The sequence below is a fragment of the Silene latifolia genome, chromosome X, assembly GCF_048544455.1.
Source record: "Silene latifolia isolate original U9 population chromosome X, ASM4854445v1, whole genome shotgun sequence".
In the NCBI taxonomy this organism is placed as follows: domain Eukaryota; kingdom Viridiplantae; phylum Streptophyta; class Magnoliopsida; order Caryophyllales; family Caryophyllaceae; genus Silene; species Silene latifolia.
The window spans coordinates 185652231-185661402 of NC_133537.1; positions in this window are offsets into that span (position 1 = coordinate 185652231).

The following is a 9172-nucleotide window of genomic DNA, read 5'->3' on the forward strand; positions in this document are numbered from 1 at the left end:
TCTCCAAAGGAGTGCTATTAAGATAGGCACCGCCTATGAGATCTACACCAAGCTTGTGACCATGTTTTCACAAGCTCCTAGGATCATCCAATATGAGGCGGCCTCCACATTCTTGAGCTCAATATCAAAGAGGGTAAAAGGGTTAGCCCTCATGTGCTCAAATTGATTGAGCATGTTGAGACGCTCAAATTGCAAGGGGTTGAAATTCCCGAACAACTCGTTATTGACCGAGTTCTCCATTCCTTGAATCACATCAAAGCATATGTTCAGTTTAGGGTAAACTACAATATGCAAAACATGAAAACCTCTCTCCATGAATTGCACAACTTGCTTGTACAAGCCGAGAGAGACGTGGGTCTCAATGTGAGTATGACCAAGGATGTGCTCAATATTAATAATAAGAGCAAAGGAAAATTCAAGAAAAGCGCTAGAAAGGGTAAGAAACCCACTCCCAACAAGGGCAAAGCGAAAGCTATTGGAAATAGCTCTCCCAAGCCCAAAAAGGGTGCTTCTTCCGAAGATAAGTGCCACTATTGTTGTGGTACGGGCCATTGAAAACGTAATTTACCGAAGTATCAAGGAGATGTCAAAGCTGGACGTGTGACTCCAGTAGGTAATAAATTCTCTAATCTATTGTGTTATTGATATAAATCCCAACTTTTGTATTTAGATACAAGTTTTGATTCTCACCCCCTTTAATATAATATAGGGCATGTGAGCAAAGACAAAGGCAATGAGAAGCAGGCTTGAGATAGATCCTTAACAAAGGGATGCTAGGGTAGCCGCCCATAGAAGAAGACCTATGGAAGCTTGTCTTGTCTTCTTAGTATTATTGTATTTTGACTTGTTGTTTTAGAACTCGTTTTGATTTCCGTGTTGGACATGGAAATTTGTTTTATTTCCATTTTTCAAACAATGGTTGTATGATTTTTAATGACTTGGCTTTCAACCCAAGTCATTCGGTTAATGGAATTATCTTTGTTCTAAAAACTTGTCATTATACACTTTTTACATCAACAACATAAATTGATTTGACTTAAATTGATCATAAAAGAATTACAATGATTGGATCATTCTAATGAGTTCATAAGCCATGAATTTGATTCCCTCTTATGCTTTTATGACTAAATATCATGTCTTATTTGACATAAGAAAGAACGATTATAAAGTCAAATAGAGTTATTTGAACTCAAGGTAGAGAATTTTATAAACCAATTGATAACACCACTTATAACTAAGACTTGTAAGCACATATAAGACTCCATACGAGCTATGGGAGGTCTTAAGACCCTAAAATTGTATAAGACATGGATATGAGTCCAATCCTTTATCTTATAAAGGTTAGTCTATCTTACTACTAGATTACAATGTCATTACAAGAGGGTCATCTATTAAGGTCATAATGTGCGATATTTTTTTCCTTCACAAAGTTTAAGTATCAAATTGTTTGTTGCTTATATAGCTATCTTTCAAGAAAATAGATGTATTTTCAAAAGATAGAGTGGGAGAAAATTAGCAACAAAACTCAAGGCTAGTGAGGAGACCAAAAGAAAGCTTATTAGGTCAAACTCACAGCTAGTAAGGAGACCAAAAGAAAGCTTATTAGGTCAAACTCAATGCCAGTGAGGAGACCAAAAGAAAGCTTATTAGGTCAAACTCGAGACTAGTGAGGAGACCAAAAGAAAGCTTCTTAGGTTAAACTCAAGACTAGTGAGGAGTAGTGAGGAGACCAAAAGAAAGTGTTCTTCAATAAAGATTATGAAGTGGTTGTGTCAAGTAATTTCAATTCAATTTTACATAAGAGCCTAATGAACCCAAGTGAAATATGTGCATAAGAGTTGCATAGATAGACATTAAATTGTCTACAAAGCTAAGTTAAAGGGTAACTATGCTAAGATCCATATCATCATTGCTACACCTCATAGTGTGTATAATCAAGTTAGATGTTAAAACCAATTTCTAAATAGGTATTTAGAAAAGAGTGTGTGTATGAGATAAGCACGAGGTTTTAATTAACACTTAAAATTGCAATGATCATTACAATTATGTGATGAGAAAATGGTTTCACTCGAGTTGTCGAGAAGCCATGAATGTACATGGATTTAAGTGGGAGTCACTATTGTCATGTCAAGACATGAAGATCAGTGGGAGAAATTGTCTTTCATGTTAATGTCATTAAGGATGACATGCTAACACTACCATCGATGAAGGAGCGTTTTTGTTTTCAATTCTCGATGAAAGAAGACATGATGCATTCTAAAATTCCAAATCTATCATGATATAGGGAAAATTAGATTGGCACTTAGATAGGTATCTTATGATTGATAAGATTCTTTATCTGTTTAATATCAACATAGGTTGAGGAGGTTATTCATTTTGATGAAAGTGGATTTACTATGAGAGTGTCGTAGTCATTCACTGAACCCCATAAGTTGTTGATCACATGAAATCAATTGCTAATATTTCCGCCATTAGAATGCCATGATGAATCATATGCTTAGAGCATAATGAGTCAATGACAAGTTATTTCATATGAAGGTCATTTGAAAGCCTTCGAGAACATCTATTATAATTCCTGAGAAGGAATGAGGATTCGTTCTTGTGTTGAAGGGTTACACAAACTCTAGTTTCCAAACCTATAAGGATTTATCGAAGTCCTAGGCTAATTTTATTGACTCAGGAGTAAGTGACTAGAAAAAATATTTTAGAATCAACCATTGCAAATTATACAAATGGAGTCTGAGTACATTGTGATAAGGTGGTTCATAAAGGGACAAAAAGTAGACCCTTCCACCAAGTATTTTATTACAAGTTATATGATGACAGTGGCAGCATCTTTCAAGTTAAAGAGCCCAAGTCTATGAAGAAGTCTAGACATGTACTTAGAAGAGATCATGGCATTAGAAATGACATTGAATAGAAGGAAAAAGAAATTCATAAAGTTGAACTGAATGGATACATGGTATATCCACTAGACCAAGCTTTTATTGTACTTTGACGAGTGTAAAATGTACACTTTAGATTATATGATATGAAGTAGTAATATGGTATTGACTATTCATATGTGATAATAGCATTTATCGTTTGAGTTTCATAAACTCATCTATTACTTTGTCATATCCAAATAGGTTGTTAAGACAACATTGAACCCTATTAAAGTGAACTGGATTAACATAGTAATTGCCCTTGGTCACTCATATAAGGTTACGTTTCTAAGTGACTAGTGTGTGAGTCAACTGATGGCAAGTTCAAATGCCATAGGGTCATAAGAGATGACTAGTCGATCACATAGGCAGACTGTAAGAGACACTCTGTCGGGCAGTGACCGCTTATAGAGTTCTGGTAATTCATATAGCCTGGTCGTGGCGAGAGCTACTATAGTATTCTTTTGAGTCAATTGTTTGACTAGAGACTATTCGCCCAAGTTGGCACAATTTCAAAGTGACTTTAAATTATGCTCTACGACTTTCGTAAATGAGGTCAAATGGGCATCTTTTGGGTCATGATGAGCTGTGGCTAGATAAAGGAAATAGTGCGATAGGAATTGTCCACCCCCTTGTCAGGGCCATGCTCGGAAGGTATCTACGGTAGATAATTCCGGTCAGAAAGTTACTCTCTAGATCGAGGAAACCACTCTTGATATGATCACTTGCAAGGACGACCTGCGGGACACCTTGCATTGAGTAGGAGATTGTAATAGGACATGAGAATTGGTAACGTACACTTGTCTCGGACAAGTGGGAGATTGTTGGAGTATGTGTCCTCAACAATAGTGCGATCACATTATTAACTCATGATAAGAATACATAAAGGGATGATTCATTTTATACGTCAAATGATCAACATTAATCGGTAATGATTGGCTGACTAGAGTTTGACATTACTGTCGTTTGACGGTGGTGATCAGTTGATCCCTTAAGGTCACACCTAAAGGACGATTCCCTTAATAGATAAATTAATTAATTGTATGTTGATACGGATTAATGAATTCCTTAAAAATTGAACAATTTACATATGTGAGTGAGAATATGTATCTTATTGTAATTCGGTTAAATGAGATTCGTTTTAGTAAATAAAATGTTTTATATTACTAAAACTTTGTTTTTGAAACAATTAAATTAAGAATGATCGGTTAATTTTAATTACAATGTGTTGTAGATTATATTAACATAAACCATTTTATGCACTTGTGATTATGAATTACTAGTCAATTGTTATATATATAATTGAATTAATATTAATTGTTAAATATGCATTAATATTATTAATAACATGTTACATGTTACATGTTACACATTATATGACAAAGTGACAATTGACAAAAATAAAATGGACTCCATATTATCTAATGGACCGGTTTTTAGAATATATTAGGGTGATTTGGTTAATTGTTTTTTAATTGTGGAGAACACAATGATTACAATTATAGACTAGCCTACACCCTAATGTATTTTGATAAGAACAATTCTAAAAGAGAATGGGTATGCATTGGGTCCTTAGGCCACCCCCTACCCACCGGTTTTCCCCCCTCTATACTTGAATAAGAATTGTTCTTATTCTCTCTAATATTCATTCTTATATTATTACTTCTCTTACTTCTCTCACATTATTATCCATTCTCTCTAAAATAGTTTTAGAATATAAATATTGTTCTAAAATCTTATATTCATTTAAGATTACTAGAGTAGTAATAAGAAATAATATTATATTAATTTTAAAGTTTCTAGTTAATATATCTAGTTAATATATAATTATAATTAAGGGGTTGTCTTGGTGCCATCAAGAGGAGAATCTCTAATATTGGGGTTTTGGAGGATCATCCTTTAGTTTGTAGCTCAAGAACAAGTGTAGGAAGGAGTCCTCACTTGTGCCCTTAAACCGATTTCTTCATATATAAGGAACTTTGTTCTTACTTTTTTATTTATATTATGTTATGCATGAACTAGATCAACATCTAATTTAATGAGTTAATTAGATAAATAATTAAAAAAGTTTAATTAGAGGGTTATTGAATCCTTTCGGAATATTCGCCAGAGGACATCACCCAGTTGAGAAATATGTGGGTCAGTTATGTTATTTCATTAGCGGAGTCTCAATAGTTTGCTCATGCTTTATGTACGTGTGTATATATAGAGCCGTTGTGTAGTGGCTTCTTTTGTTTTTTTTTTGAGGAAGTTGTGTATTGGCCTTTGATCATCCTGTTTGTAGTGTTTTTAAACTGGGTTTAATTGATCTGTGGTGTAATATTTTAATGCAGGATTGAATTTTTGCAGTGCACAGCTGCTGGAATGCTATTTTTCAGCAGCTGCTGAAAAATTAGCATTTCAGCAGCGGCTAGAAACGCTGCTGAAAAAATAACATTTTAGCAACTGCTAGAACAAGCTAAAACAATTTTTTAAAAAAAAATAATTAAAAACGATAACGGTTAAAAACAACCCGTTATAAACAATTATTTGACAACGGTTTTATTTAGATAATAACCGTTGACATATTTTCCCTCCCATTCAAACCACCAAAAATATAAGTTAATGAACGTTAACCGTTTTGGAATTCAAAACTTTTGCAACGGTTTATTTAAGCAAAGCCGTTGTCAAATTTTCATCAGTAAAAATAGATAACGGTTACATACTGTTGTCAATAAATAAATATAACAACGGTTTTGCATGCAATAAAGCCGTTGTTAAATTTTGACATTCAATTAAATAAGATAACGAAATGAACCGTTATTATATATAATATTTAACAACGGTTTTGGTACCACTAAATCGTTGTCAATAGGAAACTACGACAACGAATTTGAAACCATTCTTAAAAGTATACCCGTTGCCATAAACATATTTAACAATAGTTTTATAAGATTTATTGAGTTATGATAACAGTATTATAGATCCGTTATTGATGTTGAAGAGTCTATCCAAGTCGAAATACCCGGGGGGGGGGGGGGGGGGTGAATTGGGTATTTAAAAACTTATGCCCAGTTTTTATTTATATCTAAATAATTAATTACTTAAAGTTTATTGATTAAACTTTAACTAATTAACTAAACGATTTCTTTTTTGAGGGACTTAACTAAACGATTTTTAAACGTAATGAAATGAACGATAAAGAAAATTGCAAGGACACACGATATTTGAAGTGGTTCAGCTTCACACGTTGAAGCCTACGTCCACTATTCTCGATTAATAATTTTAGTACCTTTTTCCGGATTACAAAATTATCAACCCACTCGTATAACTAACTCTTGTTATAACTCAATTTGAATATCACTAGATATTCGGTTTTGACTATCTTAAGTTACTAAGAAAGCACTTGATTGTTCTTCTAGGTGTTCACACAATTCAACGAGTAGAAACAATATGAAGTATTATTATGTTATAACGTAACCTTAAGAATTTATACGCAAATTAAAGAGCACGACTTTTTGTAAAGGATTTTCAAATGCAAAACAAATAAAATACTCGATTAGAATTTAAACTCAATTTGTTTGCAAGAGATTTATATATTTCGAAAAGCTTGTTTGGATCAATGAACATCATGCGTATATATAGTAGAAGAGAGAAACTAGGGTTTTGTCGAAACCCTAAATGTGCCATGAGGCATGGTAGTTTATCTCATAAGAAACAAATCTTACCTCTTCTTAATTTAATCTACTAAATATTTTGATTAAGTAAATAAAGTAAATCTAATATAATTGATAAGATATGAAAATATCTTATAGCAATATATTATGGATTTGACTTAATAATATTTACTTGCATAGGGAGTTAACTCGGCATCCACAGGCTCATAAGACCATCTTAGCCAAAATCCTAGGTCAAAATATCAAGGAGTAGATTAGGGTCAGGTTTAGATAATTTAGCAAACCCTAGGTAGCATGACGACTCATAAGTCGTTTTACTAACCAATAGGATAACGTAAATTATTAATTCTAAGCAAACCGTATTTCATCTCTATCATATACACACATGATTTCGAAACATATTTGAAGAATTTTATCTTTTGAAAATTGATTTTAAAATTGTTAAAATCGTGCCTTTAAAATGCAACCCAAAGTTATAGTAGAAATGGTTATAACCTTAAGTTTGGTAAGTAAAGTTATAGGTGAAATAGCTATAACTTTACCTTCCCAATATTACTTTTTAAGATACCGTTATTAGACGATGTCCTATACTAGCTAATCTTCCTGGAGATCTTCAGTGGTAGGATCATCTCTTCATTTTGATCATAAGCTCTTCATCTTGAGCTTGTTATAGACTTGATCGAGCCTTTTGCTTGAGTGATCATCATACTTGAAACTTGTTACAGTTACTATGGCGCTTTAAGAATCTTCAATGTTATAGCTCAAGCCGCTATAACATTACTTGAGCGATGCTTTACAAATCTTCAATGTTATAGCCAAGGTTAATATAACATTACTTGCTTAAATTGTTAACTTTAATCAATCTATTAAAGACTAAACAAACGATCAAGAGCAAGAGTATATATAATATAAAGTACACATTTGTAGTTATCAAAACTAATCATATATTTATATGATCCAACAAATTCCCCTTTTCGATGATGACAAGTCTCTTACGATTTGTGACTAAGTGTAAGTTCCCCCCTCAACATAATACTATAAAAGTCATAGTCAGTTGAACGCAAGAACAATCCACTTATATACAAAGTATATCATCTAAGGACCTTAAGAGATTAAAGGCTCTGACAAGGAGCAAGCTTAGGCAAATACTTAAGTCATGGTCATTTTATTCCCCCTCTTGACATCATCGAAAAGACGAGAACAGATATAAAACGACTAGAATGATATCAACCGAGGCAAGAAATATATATTAATCAAAGCATATACTATAGCATAAGAACGCCTTCAACATAAGCAAGCCCTACATATAAAGTGTGTAATACAAACCAAGTTGAGTACAGATTTTGTAGGATAGAAGAAAATTAGTCACTCACCTAACTACGACCTACAAAAGCATGCATGCAATCTAACATGATAGATATCTCTAGCTACGGTACATATACACTCTAACTAAGCGAGATCCAAAACACATGCCGACTACTTACATATGAATGTGAGGTGAGGTAATTGGGTAAGAAGGGGCAAAATAATTTGGATATGTGGAGGTAAAAGCCAAGCTAGCACCGATCACAACCAAAAGTAACCATATTCCACTTTCCAACCAGACATGAAAGATGATGCACCATGCCAAGTATGCCACAAAATCACTCATATCAACAAGTACTTCTCCTCAAGTAATATGGAAATGATAAGAATAGGAGTAATAAGAGATTCTTGCTTTTCCATCTTTTATAGTATCATATTTCTCTATTTGTTTTGCATATTTTTTTGTTTTTTTGTTTCAGGCCATCTTTTTCTTCTTCTTTCCAATATCCATCACAAAATCAACAAAATTGACCACAACAAGACTTCGAAACTTACCAACAAGACTAGGTTCACAAGGGTAGGCCATATGGAATGTAGTAGAATAAATGGGTCAAAATGAGGCAAATTTGGCTATTGTGAGGGTAGTGGGTAAAACGTAAAGGAAGGATCGCCTCTCCACATGTGTCACCACCACAAGCCGAGTGTATACTGGAAATAAGAGACAAATTTGATGCCCATGCAATTTGATGTTACATGCTATGTAAGGAGTACTACTCACGTCCTAAATAAAACCAATCATGAATGTCATTGGTTTATGAAGCTCTAAACCTTAGAATGTATAAGTGATGAACAAGAATTATGGTTTGTATAAAACACAAAATATAACAGACTAGCAAACGGAATATTCTCATAAGATAATAAAATACTATATAAGAATGTACATGTAGCGGAAAATACGGATATACTGTAAGCCCCCGCAATAACGCGGAAAATATAACTTATAAATTCAAGCAGAAATTAGGAGATTTTTGAAACTTTTAAAATTTAAAGCGCGGGTTCATTAAAATCTAAAACACAAATATAGAGTGCGGAAATAAAGATTAAATTATACAAATGTAATAGTCAAGGTGAGGGAAAATATATCCCTCGAATGACAAATGATAAAAGGTGAGTCTAAGCAATCCTACTAAACCGACTACTAGTCCAAGGTGCTCGCTAGCTCGCACATGTCTTCACCCCATAAATGCACCAGCTAATACTTGTCATTCATGTAAACATGAACGCCAC